This window comes from Ascaphus truei, unplaced genomic scaffold, assembly GCF_040206685.1.
Source record: "Ascaphus truei isolate aAscTru1 unplaced genomic scaffold, aAscTru1.hap1 HAP1_SCAFFOLD_667, whole genome shotgun sequence".
In the NCBI taxonomy this organism is placed as follows: domain Eukaryota; kingdom Metazoa; phylum Chordata; class Amphibia; order Anura; family Ascaphidae; genus Ascaphus; species Ascaphus truei.
Genome location: NW_027457000.1, coordinates 118,478 through 140,644, shown reverse-complemented (window position 1 = coordinate 140,644; position 22,167 = coordinate 118,478). Strand labels below are relative to the sequence as shown.

At 59.3% G+C, this 22,167-nt stretch overlaps 1 protein-coding gene across 1 annotated transcript in view; it reads left to right on the top strand.

Moving 5' to 3' along the window:
• LOC142485933 (carbonic anhydrase 4-like) overlaps positions 1 to 22,167 on the top strand; it is a 141,766-nt gene that overhangs the window by 28,738 nt on the left and 90,861 nt on the right. The window lies entirely within an intron of this gene.

Genomic DNA, 22,167 nt, shown 5'->3' with positions numbered 1-22,167 from the left:
ACACAGGTACAGGGCACACTTCTGGCTCCCACCCACACGGGCACACAGGTACAGGGCACACTGCTGGATCTCACCCACGCCGGGCACACAGGTACAGGGCACACTGCTGGCACTCACCCACACCGGGCACACAGGTACAGGGCACACTGCTGGTACTCACCCACACCGGGCACACAGGTACAGGGCACACTGCTGGCACTCACCCACACCGGGCACACAGGTACAGGGCACACTGCTGGCACTCACCCACACTGGGCACACAGGTACAGGGCACACTGCTGGCACTCACCCACAATGGGCACACAGGTACAGGGCACACTGTTGGCACCCACCCACACCGGGCACACAGGTACAGGGCACACTGCTGGCACCCACCCACACCGGGCACACAGGTACAGGGCACACTGCTGGCACTCACCCACACCGGGCACACAGGTACAGGGCACACTGCTGGCACTCACCCACACTGGGCACACAGGTACAGGGCACACTGCTGGCACTCACCCACAATGGGCACACAGGTACAGGGCACACTGTTGGCACCCACCCACACCGGGCACACAGGTACAGGGCACACAGCTGGCATTCACCCACACCGGGCACACAGGTACAGGGCACACTGCAGGCACTCACCCACACCGGGCACACAGGTACAGGGCACACTGCTGGCACTCACCCACACCGGGCACACATGTACAGGGCACACTGCTGGCACCCACCCACACTGGGCACACAGGTACAGGGCACACTGCTGGCACCCACCCACACCGGGCACACAGGTACAGGGCACACTGCTGGCACTCACCCACACCGGGCACACAGGTACAGGGCACACTGCTGGCACTCACCCACACCAGGCACACAGGTACAGGGCACACTGCTGGCACCCACACATACCGGGCACACAGGTACAGGGCACAATGCTTGCACCCACCCACACCGGGCACACAGGTACAGGGCACACTGCTGGCACTCACCCACACTGGGCACACAGGTACAGGGCACACTGCTGGCACTCACCCACACCGGGCACACAGGTACAGGGCACACTGCTGGCACTCACCCACACTGGGCACACAGGTACAGGGCACACTGCTGGAAATCACCCACACCGGGCAAACAGGTACAGGGCACACTGCTGGCACTCACCCACACCGGGCACACAGGTACAGGGCACACTGCTGGCACTCACCCACACCGGGCACACAGGTACAGGGCACACTGCTGGCACTCACCCACACTGGGCACACAGGTACAGGGCACACTGCTGGCACTCACCCACACTGGGCACACAGGTACAGGGCACACTGCTGGCACTCACCCACACCGGGCACACAGGTACAGGGCACACTGCTGGCACTCACCCACACTGGGCACACAGGTACAGGGCACACTGCTGGAAATCACCCACACCGGGCACACAGGTACAGGGCACACTGCTGGCACTCACCCACACCGGGCACACAGGTACAGGGCACACTGCTGGCACCCACCCACACCGGGCACACAGGTACAGGGTACACTGCTGGCACTCACCCACACCGGGCACACAGGTACAGGGCACACTTCTGGCACCCACCCACACCGGGCACAAAGGTACAGGGCACACTGCTGGATCTCACCCACGCCGGGCACACAGGTACAGGGCACACTGCTGGCACTCACCCACACTGGGCACACAGGTACAGGGCACACTGCTGGCACTCACCCACACCGGGCACACAGGTACAGGGCACACTGCTGCCACCAACCCACACCGGGCACACAGGTACAGGGCACACTGCTGGCACTCACCCACACCGGTCACACAGGTACAGGGCACACTGCTGGCACTCACCCACACTGGGCACACAGGTACAGGGCACACTGCTGGCACTCACCCACAATGGGCACACAGGTACAGGGCACACTGTTGGCACCCACCCACACCGGGCACACAGGTACAGGGCACACTGCTGGCACCCACCCACACCGGGCACACAGGTACAGGGCACACTGCTGGCACTCACCCACACCGGGCACACAGGTACAGGGCACACTGCTGGCACTCACCCACACTGGGCACACAGGTACAGGGCACACTGCTGGCACTCACCCACAATGGGCACACAGGTACAGGGCACACTGTTGGCACCCACCCACACCGGGCACACAGGTACAGGGCACACAGCTGGCATTCACCCACACCGGGCACACAGGTACAGGGCACACTGCTGGCACTCACCCACACCGGGCACACAGGTACAGGGCACACTGCTGGCACTCACCCACACCGGGCACACAAGTACAGGGCACACTGCTGGCACCCACCCACACTGGGCACACAGGTACAGGGCACACTGCTGGCACCCACCCACACCGGGCACACAGGTACAGGGCACACTGCTGGCACTCACCCACACCGGGCACACAGGTACAGGGCACACTGCTGGCACTCACCCACACCGGGCACACAGGTACAGGGCACACTGCTGGCACCCACCCACCCACACCGGGCACACAGGTACAGGGCACACTGCTGGCACCCACCCACACCGGGCACACAGGTACAGGGCACACTGCTGGCACTCACCCACACTGGGCACACAGGTACAGGGCACACTGCTGGCACTCACCCACACCGGGCACACAGGTACAGGGCACACTGCTGGCACCCACCCACACGGGCACACAGGTAGGGGGCACACTTCTGGCACTCACCCACACCGGGCACACAGGTACTGGGCACACTGCAGGCACTCACCCACACCGGGCACACAGGTACAGGACATACTGCAGGCACCCACCCACACCGGGCACACAGGTACAGGGCACACTGCTGGCACCCACCCACACGGGCACACAGGTAGGGGGCACACTTCTGGCACTCACCCACACCGGGCACACAGGTACAGGGCACACTGCTGGCACCCACCCACACCGGGCACACAGGTACAGGGCACACTGCTGGCACTCACCCACACCGGGCACACAGGTACAGGGCACACTTCTGGCTCCCACCCACACGGGCACACAGGTACAGGGCACACTGCTGGATCTCACCCACGCCGGGCACACAGGTACAGGGCACACTGCTGGCACTCACCCACACCGGGCACACAGGTACAGGGCACACTGCTGGCACTCACCCACACCGGGCACACAGGTACAGGGCACACTGCTGGCACTCACCCACACCGGGCACACAGGTACAGGGCACACTGCTGGCACTCACCCACACTGGGCACACAGGTACAGGGCACACTGCTGGCACTCACCCACAATGGGCACACAGGTACAGGGCACACTGTTGGCACCCACCCACACCGGGCACACAGGTACAGGGCACACTGCTGGCACCCACCCACACCGGGCACACAGGTACAGGGCACACTGCTGGCACTCACCCACACCGGGCACACAGGTACAGGGCACACTGCTGGCACTCACCCACACTGGGCACACAGGTACAGGGCACACTGCTGGCACTCACCCACAATGGGCACACAGGTACAGGGCACACTGTTGGCACCCACCCACACCGGGCACACAGGTACAGGGCACACAGCTGGCATTCACCCACACCGGGCACACAGGTACAGGGCACACTGCTGGCACTCACCCACACCGGGCACACAGGTACAGGGCACACTGCTGGCACTCACCCACACCGGGCACACATGTACAGGGCACACTGCTGGCACCCACCCACACTGGGCACACAGGTACAGGGCACACTGCTGGCACCCACCCACACCGGGCACACAGGTACAGGGCACACTGCTGGCACTCACCCACACCGGGCACACAGGTACAGGGCACACTGCTGGCACTCACCCACACCAGGCACACAGGTACAGGGCACACTGCTGGCACCCACCCACACCGGGCACACAGGTACAGGGCACACTGCTGGCACTCACCCACACTGGGCACACAGGTACAGGGCACACTGCTGGCACTCACCCACACCGGGCACACAGGTACAGGGCACACTGCTGGCACTCACCCACACTGGGCACACAGGTACAGGGCACACTGCTGGAAATCACCCACACCGGGCAAACAGGTACAGGGCACACTGCTGGCACTCACCCACACCGGGCACACAGGTACAGGGCACACTGCTGGCACTCACCCACACCGGGCACACAGGTACAGGGCACACTGCTGGCACTCACCCACACTGGGCACACAGGTACAGGGCACACTGCTGGCACTCACCCACACTGGGCACACAGGTACAGGGCACACTGCTGGCACTCACCCACACCGGGCACACAGGTACAGGGCACACTGCTGGCACTCACCCACACTGGGCACACAGGTACAGGGCACACTGCTGGAAATCACCCACACCGGGCACACAGGTACAGGGCACACTGCTGGCACTCACCCACACCGGGCACACAGGTACAGGGCACACTTCTGGCACCCACCGACACCGGGCACAAAGGTACAGGGCACACTGCTGGATCTCACCCACGCCGGGCACACAGGTACAGGGCACACTGCTGGCACTCACCCACACTGGGCACACAGGTACAGGGCACACTGCTGGCACTCACCCACACCGGGCACACAGGTACAGGGCACACTGCTGCCACCAACCCACACCGGGCACACAGGTACAGGGCACACTGCTGGCACTCACCCACACCGGTCACACAGGTACAGGGCACACTGCTGGCACTCACCCACACTGGGCACACAGGTACAGGGCACACTGCTGGCACTCACCCACAATGGGCACACAGGTACAGGGCACACTGTTGGCACCCACCCACACCGGGCACACAGGTACAGGGCACACTGCTGGCACCCACCCACACCGGGCACACAGGTACAGGGCACACTGCTGGCACTCACCCACACCGGGCACACAGGTACAGGGCACACTGCTGGCACTCACCCACACTGGGCACACAGGTACAGGGCACACTGCTGGCACTCACCCACAATGGGCACACAGGTACAGGGCACACTGTTGGCACCCACCCACACCGGGCACACAGGTACAGGGCACACAGCTGGCATTCACCCACACCGGGCACACAGGTACAGGGCACACTGCTGGCACTCACCCACACCGGGCACACAGGTACAGGGCACACTGCTGGCACTCACCCACACCGGGCACACAAGTACAGGGCACACTGCTGGCACCCACCCACACTGGGCACACAGGTACAGGGCACACTGCTGGCACCCACCCACACCGGGCACACAGGTACAGGGCACACTGCTGGCACTCACCCACACCGGGCACACAGGTACAGGGCACACTGCTGGCACTCACCCACACCGGGCACACAGGTACAGGGCACACTGCTGGCACCCACACATACCGGGCACACAGGTACAGGGCACACTGCTGGCACCCACCCACACCGGGCACACAGGTACAGGGCACACTGCTGGCACTCACCCACACTGGGCACACAGGTACAGGGCACACTGCTGGCACTCACCCACACCGGGCACACAGGTACAGGGCACACTGCTGGCACTCACCCACACTGGGCACACAGGTACAGGGCACACTGCTGGAAATCACCCACACCGGGCACACAGGTACAGGGCACACTGCTGGCACTCACCCACACTGGGCACACAGGTACAGGGCACACTGCTGGCACTCACCCACACCGGGCACACAGGTACAGGGCACACGGCTGGCACTCACCCACACTGGGCACACAGGTACAGGGCACACTGCTGGCACTCACCCACACTGGGCACACAGGTACAGGGCACACTGCTGGAAATCACCCACACCGGGCACACAGGTACAGGGCACACTGCTGGCACTCACCCACACCGGGCACACAGGTACAGGGCACACTGCTGGCACTCACCCACACCGGGCACACAGGTACAGGGCACACTGCTGGCACCCACCCACAACGGGCACACAGGTACAGGGCACACTGCTGGCACCCACCCACACTGGGCACACAGGTACAGGGCACACTGCAGGCACCCACCCACACCGGGCACACAGGTAGGGGGCACACTGCTGGCACCCACCCACACCGGGCACACAGGTACAGGGCACACTGCTGGCACTCACCCACACTGGGCAAACAGGTACAGGGCACACTGCTGGCACTCACCCACACCGGGCACACAAGTACAGGGCACACTGCTGGCACTCACCCACACGGGCACACAGGTACAGGGCACACTGCTGGCACCCACCCACACCGGGCACACAAGTACAGGGCACACTGCTGGCACTCACCCACACCGGGCACACAGGTACAGGGCACACTGCTGGCACCCACCCACACCGGGCACACAGGTACAGGGCACACTGCTGGCACTCACCCACACCGGGCACACAGGTACAGGGCACACTGCTGGCACTCACCCACACCGGGCACACAGGTACAGGGCACACTGCTGGCACCCACCCACACCGGGCCCACAGGTACAGGGCACACTGCTGGCACCCACCCACACTGGGCACACAGGTACAGGGCACACTGCTGGCACCCACCCACACTGGGCACACAGGTACAGGGCACACTGCAGGCACCCACCCACACCGGGCACACAGGTACAGGGTACACTGCTGGCACCCACCCACACCGGGCACACAGGTACAGGGCACACTGCTGGCACCCACCCACACTGGGCACACAGGTACAGGGCACACTGCTGGCACCCACCCACACTGGGCACACAGGTACAGGGCACACTGCAGGCACCCACCCACACCGGGCACACAGGTACAGGCCACGCTGCTGGCACCCACCCACACTGGGCACACAGGTACAGGGCACACTGCTGGCACCCACCCACACCGGGCACACAGGTACAGGGCACACTGCTGGCACCCACCCACACTGGGCACACAGGTACAGGGCACACTGCTGGCACCCACCCACACCGGGCACACAGGTACAGGGTACACTGCTGGCACCCACCCACACCGGGCACACAGGTACAGGGCACAATTCTGCCACCCACCCACACTGGGCACACAGGTACAGGGCACACTGCTGGCACCCACCCACACCGGGCACACAGGTACAGGGTACACTGCTGGCACCCACCCACACCGGGCACACAGGTACAGGGCACACTGCTGGCACTCACCCACACTGGGCACACAGGTACAGGGCACACTGCTGGCACTCACCCACACCGGGCACACAGGTACAGGGCACACTGCTGGCACTCACCCACACTGGGCACACAGGTACAGGGCACACTGCTGGCACTCACCCACACTGGGCACACAGGTACAGGGCACACTGCTGGCACTCACCCACACCGGGCACACAGGTACAGGGCACACTGCTGGCACTCACCCACACTGGGCACACAGGTACAGGGCACACTGCTGGAAATCACCCACACCGGGCACACAGGTACAGGGCACACTGCTGGCACTCACCCACACCGGGCACACAGGTACAGGGCACACTGCTGGCACCCACCCACACCGGGCACACAGGTACAGGGCACACTGCTAGCACTCACCCACACCGGGCACACAGGTACAGGGCACACTTCTGGCACCCACCCACACCGGGCACACAGGTACAGGGCACACTGCTGGATCTCACCCACGCCGGGCACACAGGTACAGGGCACACTGCTGGCACTCACCCACACCGGGCACACAGGTGCAGGGCACACTGCTGCCACCAACCCACACCGGGCACACAGGTACAGGGCACACTGCTGGCACTCACCCACACCGGGCACACAGGTACAGGGCACACTGCTGGCACTCACCCACACTGGGCACACAGGTACAGGGCACACTGCTGGCACTCACCCACAATGGGCACACAGGTACAGGGCACACTGTTGGCACCCACCCACACCGGGCACACAGGTACAGGGCACACTGCTGGCACCCACCCACACCGGGCACACAGGTACAGGGCACACTGCTGGCACTCACCCACACCGGGCACACAGGTACAGGGCACACTGCTGGCACTCACCCACACTGGGCACACAGGTACAGGGCACACTGCTGGCACTCACCCACAATGGGCACAGGTACAGGGCACACTGTTGGCACCCACCCACACCGGGCACACAGGTACAGGGCACACAGCTGGCATTCACCCACACCGGGCACACAGGTACAGGGCACACTGCTGGCACTCACCCACACCGGGCACACAGGTACAGGGCACACTGCTGGCACTCACCCACACCGGGCACACAAGTACAGGGCACACTGCTGGCACCCACCCACACTGGGCACACAGGTACAGGGCACACTGCTGGCACCCACCCACACCGGGCACACAGGTACAGGGCACACTGCTGGCACTCACCCACACCGGGCACACAGGTACAGGGCACACTGCTGGCACTCACCCACACCGGGCACACAGGTACAGGGCACACTGCTGGCACCCACACATACCGGGCACACAGGTACAGGGCACACTGCTGGCACCCACCCACACCGGGCACACAGGTACAGGGCACACTGCTGGCACTCACCCACACCGGGCACACAGGTACAGGGCACACTGCTGGCACTCACCCACACCGGGCACACAGGTACAGGGCACACTGCTGGCACTCACCCACACTGGGCACACAGGTACAGGGCACACTGCTGGAAATCACCCACACCGGGCACACAGGTACAGGGCACACTGCTGGCACTCACCCACACCGGGCACACAGGTACAGGGCACACTGCTGGCACTCACCCACACCGGGCACACAGGTACAGGGCACACTGCTGGCACTCACCCACACTGGGCACACAGGTACAGGGCACACTGCTGGCACTCACCCACACTGGGCACACAGGTACAGGGCACACTGCTGGCACCCACCCACACCGGGCACACAAGTACAGGGCACACTGCTGGCACTCACCCACACCGGGCACACAGGTACAGGGCACACTGCTGGCACCAACCCACACCGGGCACACAGGTACAGGGCACACTGCTGGCACTCACCCACACCGGGCACACAGGTACAGGGCACACTGCTGGCACTCACCCACACCGGGCACACAGGTACAGGGCACACTGCTGGCACCCACCCACACCGGGCCCACAGGTACAGGGCACACTGCTGGCACCCACCCACACTGGGCACACAGGTACAGGGCACACTGCTGGCACCCACCCACACTGGGCACACAGGTACAGGGCACACTGCAGGCACCCACCCACACCGGGCACACAGGTACAGGGTACACTGCTGGCACCCACCCACACCGGGCACAGAGGTACAGGGCACACTGCTGGCACCCACCCACACTGGGCACACAGGTACAGGGCACACTGCTGGCACCCACCCACACTGGGCACACAGGTACAGGGCACACTGCTGGCACCCACCCACACCGGGCACACAGGTACAGGGCACACTGCTGGCACCCACCCACACTGGGCACACAGGTACAGGGCACACTGCTGGCACCCACCCACACCGGGCACACAGGTACAGGGCACACTGCTGGCACCCACCCACACTGGGCACACAGGTACAGGGCACACTGCTGGCACCCACCCACACCGGGCACACAGGTACAGGGTACACTGCTGGCACCCACCCACACCGGGCACACAGGTACAGGGCACACTGCTGGCACCCACCCACACTGGGCACACAGGTACAGGGCACACTGCTGGCACCCACCCACACCGGGCACACAGGTACAGGGTACACTGCTGGCACCCACCCACACCGGGCACACAGGTACAGGGCACACTGCTGGCACTCACCCACACTGGGCACACAGGTACAGGGCACACTGCTGGCACTCACCCACACCGGGCACACAGGTACAGGGCACACTGCTGGCACTCACCCACACTGGGCACACAGGTACAGGGCACACTGCTGGCACTCACCCACACTGGGCACACAGGTACAGGGCACACTGCTGGCACTCACCCACACCGGGCACACAGGTACAGGGCACACTGCTGGCACTCACCCACACTGGGCACACAGGTACAGGGCACACTGCTTGAAATCACCCACACCGGGCACACAGGTACAGGGCACACTGCTGGCACTCACCCACACCGGGCACACAGGTACAGGGCACACTGCTGGCACCCACCCACACCGGGCACACAGGTACAGGGCACACTGCTAGCACTCACCCACACCGGGCACACAGGTACAGGGCACACTTCTGGCACCCACCCACACCGGGCACACAGGTACAGGGCACACTGCTGGATCTCACCCACGCCGGGCACACAGGTACAGGGCACACTGCTGGCACTCACCCACACTGGGCACACAGGTACAGGGCACACTGCTGGCACTCACCCACACCGGGCACACAGGTGCAGGGCACACTGCTGCCACCAACCCACACCGGGCACACAGGTACAGGGCACACTGCTGGCACTCACCCACACCGGGCACACAGGTACAGGGCACACTGCTGGCACTCACCCACACTGGGCACACAGGTACAGGGCACACTGCTGGCACTCACCCACAATGGGCACACAGGTACAGGGCACACTGTTGGCACCCACCCACACCGGGCACACAAGTACAGGGCACACTGCTGGCACCCACCCACACCGGGCACACAGGTACAGGGCACACTGCTGGCACTCACCCACACCGGGCACACAGGTACAGGGCACACTGCTGGCACTCACCCACACTGGGCACACAGGTACAGGGCACACTGCTGGCACTCACCCACAATGGGCACACAGGTACAGGGCACACTGCTGGCACTCACCCACACCGGGCACACAGGTACAGGGCACACTGCTGGCACTCACCCACACCGGGCACACAGGTACAGGGCACACTGCTGGCACTCACCCACACTGGGCACACAGGTACAGGGCACACTGCTGGAAATCACCCACACCGGGCACACAGGTACAGGGCACACTGCTGGCACTCACCCACACCGGGCACACAGGTACAGGGCACACTGCTGGCACTCACCCACACCGGGCACACAGGTACAGGGCACACTGCTGGCACTCACCCACACTGGGCACACAGGTACAGGGCACACTGCTGGCACTCACCCACACTGGGCACACAGGTACAGGGCACACTGCTGGCACTCACCCACACCGGGCACACAGGTACAGGGCACACTGCTGGCACTCACCCACACTGGGCACACAGGTACAGGGCACACTGCTGGAAATCACCCACACCGGGCACACAGGTACAGGGCACACTGCTGGCACTCACCCACACCGGGCACACAGGTACAGGGCACACTGCTGGCACTCACCCACACCGGGCACACAGGTACAGGGCACACTGCTGGCACTCACCCACAACGGGCACACAGGTACAGGGCACACTGCTGGCACCCACCCACACTGGGCACACAGGTACAGGGCACACTGCAGGCACCCACCCACACCGGGCACACAGGTAGGGGGCACACTGCTGGCACCCACCCACACCGGGCACACAGGTACAGGGCACACTGCTGGCACTCACCCACACTGGGCAAACAGGTACAGGGCACACTGCTGGCACTCACCCACACCGGGCACACAAGTACAGGGCACACTGCTGGCACTCACCCACACGGGCACACAGGTACAGGGCACACTGCTGGCACCCACCCACACCGGGCACACAAGTACAGGGCACACTGCTGGCACTCACCCACACCGGGCAAACAGGTACAGGGCACACTGCTGGCACCCACCCACACCGGGCACACAGGTAGAGGGCACACTGCTGGCACTCACCCACACCGGGCACACAGGTACAGGGCACACTGCTGGCACTCACCCACACCGGGCACACAGGTACAGGGCACACTGCTGGCACCCACCCACACCGGGCCCACAGGTACAGGGCACACTGCTGGCACCCACCCACACTGGGCACACAGGTACAGGGCACACTGCAGGCACCCACCCACACCGGGCACACAGGTACAGGGTACACTGCTGGCACCCACCCACACCGGGCACACAGGTACAGGGTACACTGCTGGCACCCACCCACACCGGGCACACAGGTACAGGGCACACTGCTGGCACCCACCCACACTGGGCACACAGGTACAGGGCACACTGCTGGCACCCACCCACACCGGGCACACAGGTACAGGGCACACTGCTGGCACTCACCCACACCGGGCACACAGGTACAGGGCACACTGCTGGCACTCACCCACACTGGGCACACAGGTACAGGGCACACTGCTGGAAATCACCCACACCGGGCACACAGGTACAGGGCACACTGCTGGCACTCACCCACACCGGGCACACAGGTACAGGGCACACTGCTGGCACTCACCCACACCGGGCACACAGGTACAGGGCACACTGCTGGCACTCACCCACACTGGGCACACAGGTACAGGGCACACTGCTGGCACTCACCCACACTGGGCACACAGGTACAGGGCACACTGCTGGCACTCACCCACACCGGGCACACAGGTACAGGGCACACTGCTGGCACTCACCCACACTGGGCACACAGGTACAGGGCACACTGCTGGAAATCACCCACACCGGGCACACAGGTACAGGGCACACTGCTGGCACTCACCCACACCGGGCACACAGGTACAGGGCACACTGCTGGCACTCACCCACACCGGGCACACAGGTACAGGGCACACTGCTGGCACTCACCCACAACGGGCACACAGGTACAGGGCACACTGCTGGCACCCACCCACACTGGGCACACAGGTACAGGGCACACTGCAGGCACCCACCCACACCGGGCACACAGGTAGGGGGCACACTGCTGGCACCCACCCACACCGGGCACACAGGTACAGGGCACACTGCTGGCACTCACCCACACTGGGCAAACAGGTACAGGGCACACTGCTGGCACTCACCCACACCGGGCACACAAGTACAGGGCACACTGCTGGCACTCACCCACACGGGCACACAGGTACAGGGCACACTGCTGGCACCCACCCACACCGGGCACACAAGTACAGGGCACACTGCTGGCACTCACCCACACCGGGCAAACAGGTACAGGGCACACTGCTGGCACCCACCCACACCGGGCACACAGGTAGAGGGCACACTGCTGGCACTCACCCACACCGGGCACACAGGTACAGGGCACACTGCTGGCACTCACCCACACCGGGCACACAGGTACAGGGCACACTGCTGGCACCCACCCACACCGGGCCCACAGGTACAGGGCACACTGCTGGCACCCACCCACACTGGGCACACAGGTACAGGGCACACTGCAGGCACCCACCCACACCGGGCACACAGGTACAGGGTACACTGCTGGCACCCACCCACACCGGGCACACAGGTACAGGGTACACTGCTGGCACCCACCCACACCGGGCACACAGGTACAGGGCACACTGCTGGCACCCACCCACACTGGGCACACAGGTACAGGGCACACTGCTGGCACCCACCCACACCGGGCACACAGGTACAGGGCACACTGCTGGCACCCACCCACACTGGGCACACAGGTACAGGGCACACTGCTGGCACCCACCCACACCGGGCACACAGGTACAGGGCACACTGCTGGCACCCACCCACACTGGGCACACAGGTACAGGGCACACTGCTGGCACCCACCCACACCGGGCACACAGGTACAGGGTACACTGCTGGCACCCACCCACACCGGGCACACAGGTACAGGGCACACTGCTGGCACCCACCCACACTGGGCACACAGGTACAGGGCACACTGCTGGCACCCACCCACACCGGGCACACAGGTACAGGGTACACTGCTGGCACCCACCCACACCGGGCACACAGGTACAGGGTACACTGCTGGCACCCACCCACACCGGGCACACAGGTACAGGGTACACTGCTGGCACCCACCCACACCGGGCACACAGGTACAGGGCACACTGCTGGCACCCACCCACACCGGGCACACAGGTACAGGGCACACTGCTGGCACCCACCCACACCGGGCACACAGGTACAGGGCACACTGCTGGCACTCACCCACACCGGGCACACAGGTACAGGGCACACTGCTGGCACCCACCCACACTGGGCACACAGGTACAGGGCACACTGCTGGCACCCACCCACACCGGGCACACAGGTACAGGGTACACTGCTGGCACCCACCCACACCGGGCACACAGGTACAGGGTACACTGCTGGCACCCACCCACACCGGGCACACAGGTACAGGGTACACTGCTGGCACCCACCCACACCGGGCACACAGGTACAGGGCACACTGCTGGCACCCACCCACTCTGGGCACACAGGTACAGGGCACACTGCTGGCACCCACCCACACCGGGCACACAGGTACAGGGCACACATTATATTATACACCCTAATGCTAATGCCTCTCCCTATACACCCTGACATCCCACTGCTAATACCTCTCCCTATACATCCTAACATCCTGCTGCTAATACCTCTCCCTATACACCCTAACACCCCGCTGCTAATACCTCTCCCTATACATCCTAACACCCTGCTGCTAATACCTCTCCCTATACACCCTAACATCCTGCTGCTAATACCTCTCCCTATACACCCTAACATCCCGCTGCTAATACCTCCCCCTGTACATCCTAACACCCTGCTGCTAATACCTCTCCCTATACAGCCTAACACCCTACTGGTAATACCTCTCCCTATACACCCTAACATCCCGCTGCTAATACCTCCCCCTGTACACCCTAACATCCCGCTGCTAATACCTCTCCCTATACACCCTAACATCCCGCTGCTAATACCTCCCCCTGTACACCCTAACATCCCGCTGCTAATACCTCTCCCTATACACCCTAACACACTGCTGCTAATACCTCTCCCTATACACCCTAACACCCTGCTGCTAATACCTCTCCCTATACACCCTAACACCCTGCTGCTAATATCTCTCCCTATACACCCTAACACACTGCTGCTAATACCTCTCCCTATACACCCTAACACCCTGCTGCTAATACCTCTCCCTATACACCCTAACACCCCGCTGCTAATACCTCTCCCTATACACCCTAACACCCTGCTGCTAATTCCTCTCCCTATACACCCTAACATCCCGCTGCTAATACCTCTCCCTATACACCCTAACATCCTGCTGCTAATATCTCTCCCTATACACCCTAACATCCCGCTGCTAATACCTCTCCCTATACACCCTAACATCCTGCTGCTAATACCTCTCTGTTGCAGGACGGCCTGTAGCCGAGGTCAGGGAACAGTCCACACGTGTAGTTTCAGGATAATGAAAACGTTCAGTGGCTTTATTTCTCCACAACATAATATAACATGCGGGTACACTGTCCCTTTAAACCAAAACAAAACCTGCTCCACATTGGGAGAAACTGACTAACACTCCAGGCCTATCTAGCAGGCTGGCTGGCTAGACCATAACCAAACCATAAGTGTACTTCAGCAGTCAGGAAAACAAATGAACAATCCTTACTTGTGTTGAAGTAGTGACTTTGGTGAAATCCCTCTGGCTAACAGCTGACATAGCAGTGTGCTCTGGTCTAAGGCAGGCAGCTACTGCCAGTAACAAGATCCTTTTCTACCTTGCTGGCTATCAGGTGTCAGCTTACCTCCTGATTACCTAGCTTCCTCCTGAGTTAACCTTCTGAGTGCTGGATGCAGCACTCAGACATATGTTTCCCAGACATAACTGATAGGGGTTGACTTCACCCTGTCACATACCTCCCCTGTTTGTGTGTGGCTAGTGTCCCACACGGCTGAAGCCCGACCCTCCACTCCTTCTCTTGACAAAAAATCAGCATTTCCATGGTCCTTTCCAGGTCTATGCTGTATTTCAAACGAGAAGGGTTGGAGGGCCATGTACCACCTGGTCAACCTTGAGTTTGTGTCCTTCATGGTGTTTAACCATTTCAAGGGCGCATGGTCAGTGACCAGGGTAAAGTGTACTCCGGCGACATAATGTCTCAAGGCCTCAATTGCCCATTTTACAGCGAGCCACTCCTTCTCAATGACGGAATACCTCACTTCCCTTGGGAACAGCTTCCGGCTGATGAACAGTATGGGGTGTTCAACACCATCAAATTGCTGGGACAGCACTGCTCCCAGTCCTACCTCTGAGGCATCCGTCTGGATGATGAAGGACTCTTTAAAATCTGGGCTCCGAAGAGTGGGGCCCTCTGACAGGCACTTTTTTGTCATGTCAAAGGCGTCTTGGCACTCCCAAGACCATTTAACTTGGGTCGGGGCACTCTTTTTTGTCAGATCTGTTAGGGGTGCAGATATTTCTGAAAAATTGGGGATAAACCGCCTGTAATACCCTGCTAACCCCAAAAGGGAGCGGACCTGTGTCTTTGTCTGTGGGGTGGGGACTTCCTTTATGGTGGCCACCTTGCTAGCTAGTGGCCTTACTATCCCTCCCCCAACGGCATAGCCCAAGTATTTTGTAGTGGATTTACCCAGGGCACATTTTTTGGGATTTGCAGTGAGCCCTGCTTCTCTTAAGGACGTTAGGACTGCCCTTAACCTTTTTATATGAGACTGCCAGTGTCTGCTATAGATGACAATGTCATCCAAGTAGGCCGCGGCATATTTCCTATGGGGTCGTAGTACCTTGTCCATTAACCTTTGGAATGTGGCTGGAGCCCCATGTAACCCAAATGGCATAGTGACGAATTGGTATAAACCAAGAGGGGTGGCGAAGGCAGTTTTGCATTTGGATTCTTCCGCTAGAAGTATCTGCCAATATCCTTTCGTCAGATCTAGGGTGGAGATATACTCTGCTTTACCAAGCGAATCAAGCAATTCATCCACCCTAGGCATTGGATATGCATCAAATCTGGATACAGCATTTACCTTTCGCAGATCCACGCAAAACCTCACCTTCCCATCTGGTTTAGGGACCAACACTATAGGGCTACACCATTCGCTGTGGGACTCCTCGATCACGCCCAATTCCTACATGTCTATTATCTCCCTCTCTACCAGGTCTTTTCGGCCCTCTGGCAATCTATAGGGACGGGACCGTACTTTTACGCCAGGTTCTGTCTCAATCCTATGGGACACTAAATCAGTCTGCCCTGGCAGCTCAGAAAAAACATCTGGGAACTGGTCACATAATTCTAGTAGGTCTGACCTTTGTTCTGTCGTTAACTGCCCTCCCTTGGGAACCTGCTGGTCATTGTTTGTACTACCCTTTGGAAGCTGTGGACCCAAATCCGTCTCTCCTTCCCGAGGGTGGATGAACAGCGATCTCATCGTTTTCCAGGGTTTCAGGAGGTTTACGTGGTAGATTTGTTTACCCTTCCTGGATCCTGGTTGAGAGATCTCATAGTTCCCCTCCCCGGTGCGGCGGAGAACTTGGAAAGGACCCTGCCACTTCGCCAGGAGTTTACTCTCTGATGTCGGTAGTAGTAGCATCACTTGGTCCCCAGGTTGGAAGACCCTCAAGCGAGCATTTTGGTTGTACTGCCTCTCTTGACGTTCTTGAGCAGCTTTGAGGTTTTCCTTAACAAACTGACCTATCATGTCTAGGCGGTTTCTAAGGTCTATGACATACTGAAGGGTATTCTTGGAGGGGGAGGGCTCCTCCTCCCAGGATTCCTTCAGTAGGTCGAGAATACCCAGAGGTTGGCGTCCATATAGGAGCTCAAACGGGGAGAAGCCTGTGGATGATTGGGGAACTTCTCGTATTGCAAACAACAGGAAAGGGAGAAGTTCATCCCAAGCTCGCTTTTCAGTGTCCAAAAACTTCCTAAGCGTAGTTTTTAAAGTACGGTTAAACCTCTCTACCAATCCATCAGTCTGAGGATGGTAGACTGAGGTCCGGACGGATTTTACCTCCAATAACTTCAGGACATCCTGCATTAACTTTGCCATGAAATTTGTTCCCTGGTCAGTTAACATTACTTGGGGAAGTCCTACCCTAGAGAACAGTTCTAAAAGCCTGTGAGCAACCTGTTTAGCAGTGGCTGATCTCAGAGGGAAGGCCTCAGGATATCTGGTGGCATAATCTACCACAACGAGTATAAATTTATGTCCCTTCGCAGAGGGTTCTAAAGGTCCAACCAGATCTACCCCAATTCTCTCGAATGGGACGGCTACCAAGGGCAGAGGGACCAAGGGAGTCGGCTTCTGTCCTTTTTGGCTAGTTAACTGGCATTCAGGACATGTCTCACATAGTTTCATGATGTCAGCATGTATGCCTGGCCAGTAAAACCGGGACGAGATGCGGTCCGTGGTCTTATCTCTGCCCAAATGACCACCCCATGGGAGAGTATGGGCTAGGGTGAACACTGTTTTAATCAACCCTTTAGGGACTAGCATCTGTCGAATGACCTCCCCTGTTTGTGTAACCTTATTCACACGATATAGGATGTCATTCAACAGTTCAAAATGTGGAAACACTCTTACACCTTGTTCATCCATTATCTCGTTGTTGACCTGTACCACCTTCTCATATTGTCTAGCCAGAGCTGGGTCCTCCCTCTGCCTCTGACGGAAGTCAGGAAGATCCAGGTCTGGCAAAATTCCTGTATCTATCTGTTCCCCACCCTGGTCATCTCCGGCCATGACCTGCAGTCCTTTGGGCTGACTAATGTTACCAAGAGTCCCAGCCTTTCTTAACCAGTCCTCTTTTTCCGCACGTCTCTGTTTACGTGTCTTTGGGACATGGTGTCTACGGGGAAAAATCTCTGGGGAAAAAGAGAACAAGTCTCCGGGCTTCTCCAGTACCAGAGAAGTAGGCTCCGTAGGAGTAGGGGCCAACAATGTTTCGAAGTAGGGCCAGTCTCGGCCAAGTAGAACAGGAGCAGGTAGCCAGGGAGCAACTCCCACTGTTAGGCTAGCCTCTTGATCCTGGATACGCAGTAGAATGTTCGCCGTCGGGTATCTCTTTGTATCCCCATGGATACACTCGATATTCCAAGGAGAGTCATAGGATAGTCTGTTGCTTGGAATTAGGCCCTCTAGGATCAGGGTTTTTCCAGATCCCGAGTCCAGCATGGGTTTTACTATTTTCCCCTCCAGAGATGCTGGGACTAACCACGGATTGTGGTCCCCTCGGAGACAACCTGTGGCAGTGGTTCTGCCATATGAACAGTCCATCTCATCATCTCCTGAGTCCACAAACTCGGTCGTCAGCGGAAGCTCTCGGCGGGGTTTGTTGTTTGGACCTCTCCACTGTTGGATGGGATCCTCCCTTCTGGTTGGTGGTGGTATCCTCTCCACCGGATGGGTGACTGAAGCCCAGGTTTTCGGGGAATACTGTGGGTGGCGGCCTCCCTTGAGTGATCCAATGGCCTCGGACCCGGGACGGGCGTCTCTGCATGAGTTTTTACCAGGAACCCTCCGAGATGGGAAAGGGTCTTCCGATCGGATTGACTGGATCTCCCGAGCTGGCGGGTTATAGACCCCTCGATTGTCTGCTCTCCTGCCTCTAGTATCACCGGAAGAAACTGGTGTTTGCACGGACCGTTCACAGCTATCCTGTTGGGTGTCGTCGCCAAGGAAGTTTTCCACCAAGCGGACCGCTGAATCCAGGGAAAATGCAGCGTGTCTTTTTATCCAGGAGCGGGAGGAGGGGGGCAGTATCTGTATGAACTGCTCGAGCACAAACTGTTCAAGGATCTCTGCCTTGGTATGCTTCTCCGGTTGTATCCACCTGGTACATAAGTCTACTAAGCGGTGGGTTATGACCCGGGGTCTGTCTCTGTTTGTATATTTGACTGTCCGGAACCACTGACGGTAGGTCTCTGGAGTAAGGCCTAGGCGATCCAGAATAGCAGCCTTTAGTTGCTGATAGTCCATGGCCTCGTCTGCTGGAAGAGCTTGATAGGCTGCCTGAGCTTCTCCTATGAGGAGTGGAGCCAGAGTCGTTATCCAGCGTTCAACTGTCCAGCCGTGGCTACCCTTTCAAAAGTGAGGAGAAATGCCTCTGGGTTGTCGGTTGGCTCCATTTTGGGCAGCATCACTGGTGGGTTATTTGGAATCTCTGGTCTGCCTGGGGCTCGGCCTTCGGCCAGCAGTTGGAGTAGCTTTTCCTCTCGCCGGGCCTGTTGCTCATCTTGCTGGGCATGTCGCTCAGTTTACTGAGCTTGATGTTCTGCTTGCTTGGCCCTCCATTCTATTTGCCGGGCCTGTCGCTCATCTTGCTGGGCCTCTCGCTCTGCTTGCTTCTCTGCTAGCTGGAGCTGTTGCTCAAGGAACTGAGAAAAAAATTTCTCCATTTTTTTTTCTCTGTGTGGCCCTTCAGATACAGGGGTCGTCCGACATCCCACTTCTGACACCACCTGTGGCAGGACGGCCTGTAGCCGAGGTCAGGGAACAGTCCACACGTGTAGTTTCAGGATAATGAAAACTTTCAGTGGCTTTATTTCTCCACAACATAATATAACATGCGGGTACACTGTCCCTTCAAACCAAAACAAAACCTGCTCCACATTGGGAGATCTGACTAACACACCAGGCCTATCTAGCAGGCTGGCTGGCTAGACCATAACCAAACCATAAGTGTACTTCAGCAGTCAGGAAAACAAATGAACAATCCTTACTTGTGTTGAAGTAGTGACTTTGGTGAAATCCCTCTGGCTAACAGCTCACATAGCAGTGTGCTCTGGTCTAAAGCAGGCAGCTACTGCCAGTAACAAGATCCTTTTCTACCTTGCTGGCTATCAGGTGTCAGCTTACATCCTGATTACCTAGCTTCCTCCTGAGTTAACCTTCTGAGTGCTGGATGCAGCACTCACACATATGTTTCCCAGGCATAACTGATAGGGGTTGACTGTCACACTCTCCCTATACACCCTAACACCCCGCTGCTAATACCTCTCCCTATACACCCTAACATCCCGCTGCTAATACCTCTCCCTATACACCCTAACATCCCGCTGCTAATACCTCCCCCTATACACCCTAACACCCTGCTGCTAATACCTCTCCCTATACACCCTAACACCCTGCTGCTAATACCTCTCCCTATGCACCCTAACATCCCGCTGCTAATACCTCCCCCTATACACCCTAACACCCTGCTGCTAATACCTCTCCCTATACACCCTAACATCCTGCTGCTAATACCTCTCCCTATACACCCTAACACCCCGCTGCTAATACCTCTCCCTATACACCCGAACATCCTGCTGCTAATACCTCTCCCTATACACCCTAACATCCCGCTGCTAATACCTCTCCCTATACACACTAACATCCTGCTGCTAATACCTCTCCCTATGCACCCTAATATCCCGCTGCTAATACCTCCCCCTATACACCCTAACACCCTGCTGCTAATACCTCTCCCTATACACCCTAACATCCTGCTGCTAATACCTCTCCCTATACACCCTAACATCCCGCTGCTAATACCTCTCCCTATACACCCTAACATCCCTCTGCTAATACCTCACCCTATTACACCCTAACACCCCGCTGCTAATACCTCTCCCTATACACCCTGCTACTAATACCTCTCCTTATACACCCTAACACCCCGCTGCTAATACCTCTCCCTATACATCCTAACACCCCGCTGCTAATACCTCTCCCATCTCCACCCTAACATCCTGCTGCTAATACCTCTCCCTATACACCCTAACACCCTGCTGCTAATACCTCTCCCTATACACCCTAACACCCCGCTGCTAATACCTCTCCCTATACACCCCAACATCCCTCTGCTAATACCTCTCCCTATACACCCCAACATCCCGCTGCTAATACCTCTCCCTAAACACCCTAACACCCCGCTGCTAATACCTCTCCCTATACACCCTAACATCCTGCTGCTAATACCTCTCCCTATACACCCTGCTGCTAATACCTCTCCCTATACACCCTAACATCCTGCTACTAATACCTCTCCCTATACACCCTAACATCCAGCTGCTAATACCTCTCCCTATACACCCTAACACCCGCTGCTAATACCTCTCCCTATACACCCCAACATCCCTCTGCTAATACCTCTCCCTATACACCCCAACACCCCACTGCTAATACCTCTCCCTATACACCCTAACATCCCGCTGCTAATACCTCTCCTTATACACCCTAACACCCCGCTGCTAATACCTCTCCCTATACACCCTAACACCCCGCTGCTAATACCTCTCCCTATACACCCTAACACCCCGCTGCTAATACCTCTCCCATCTCCACCCTAACATCCTGCTGCTAATACCTCTCCCTATACACCCTAACACCCTGCTGCTAATACCTCTCCCTATACACCCTAACACCCTGCTGCTAATACCTCTCCCTATACACCCTAACACCC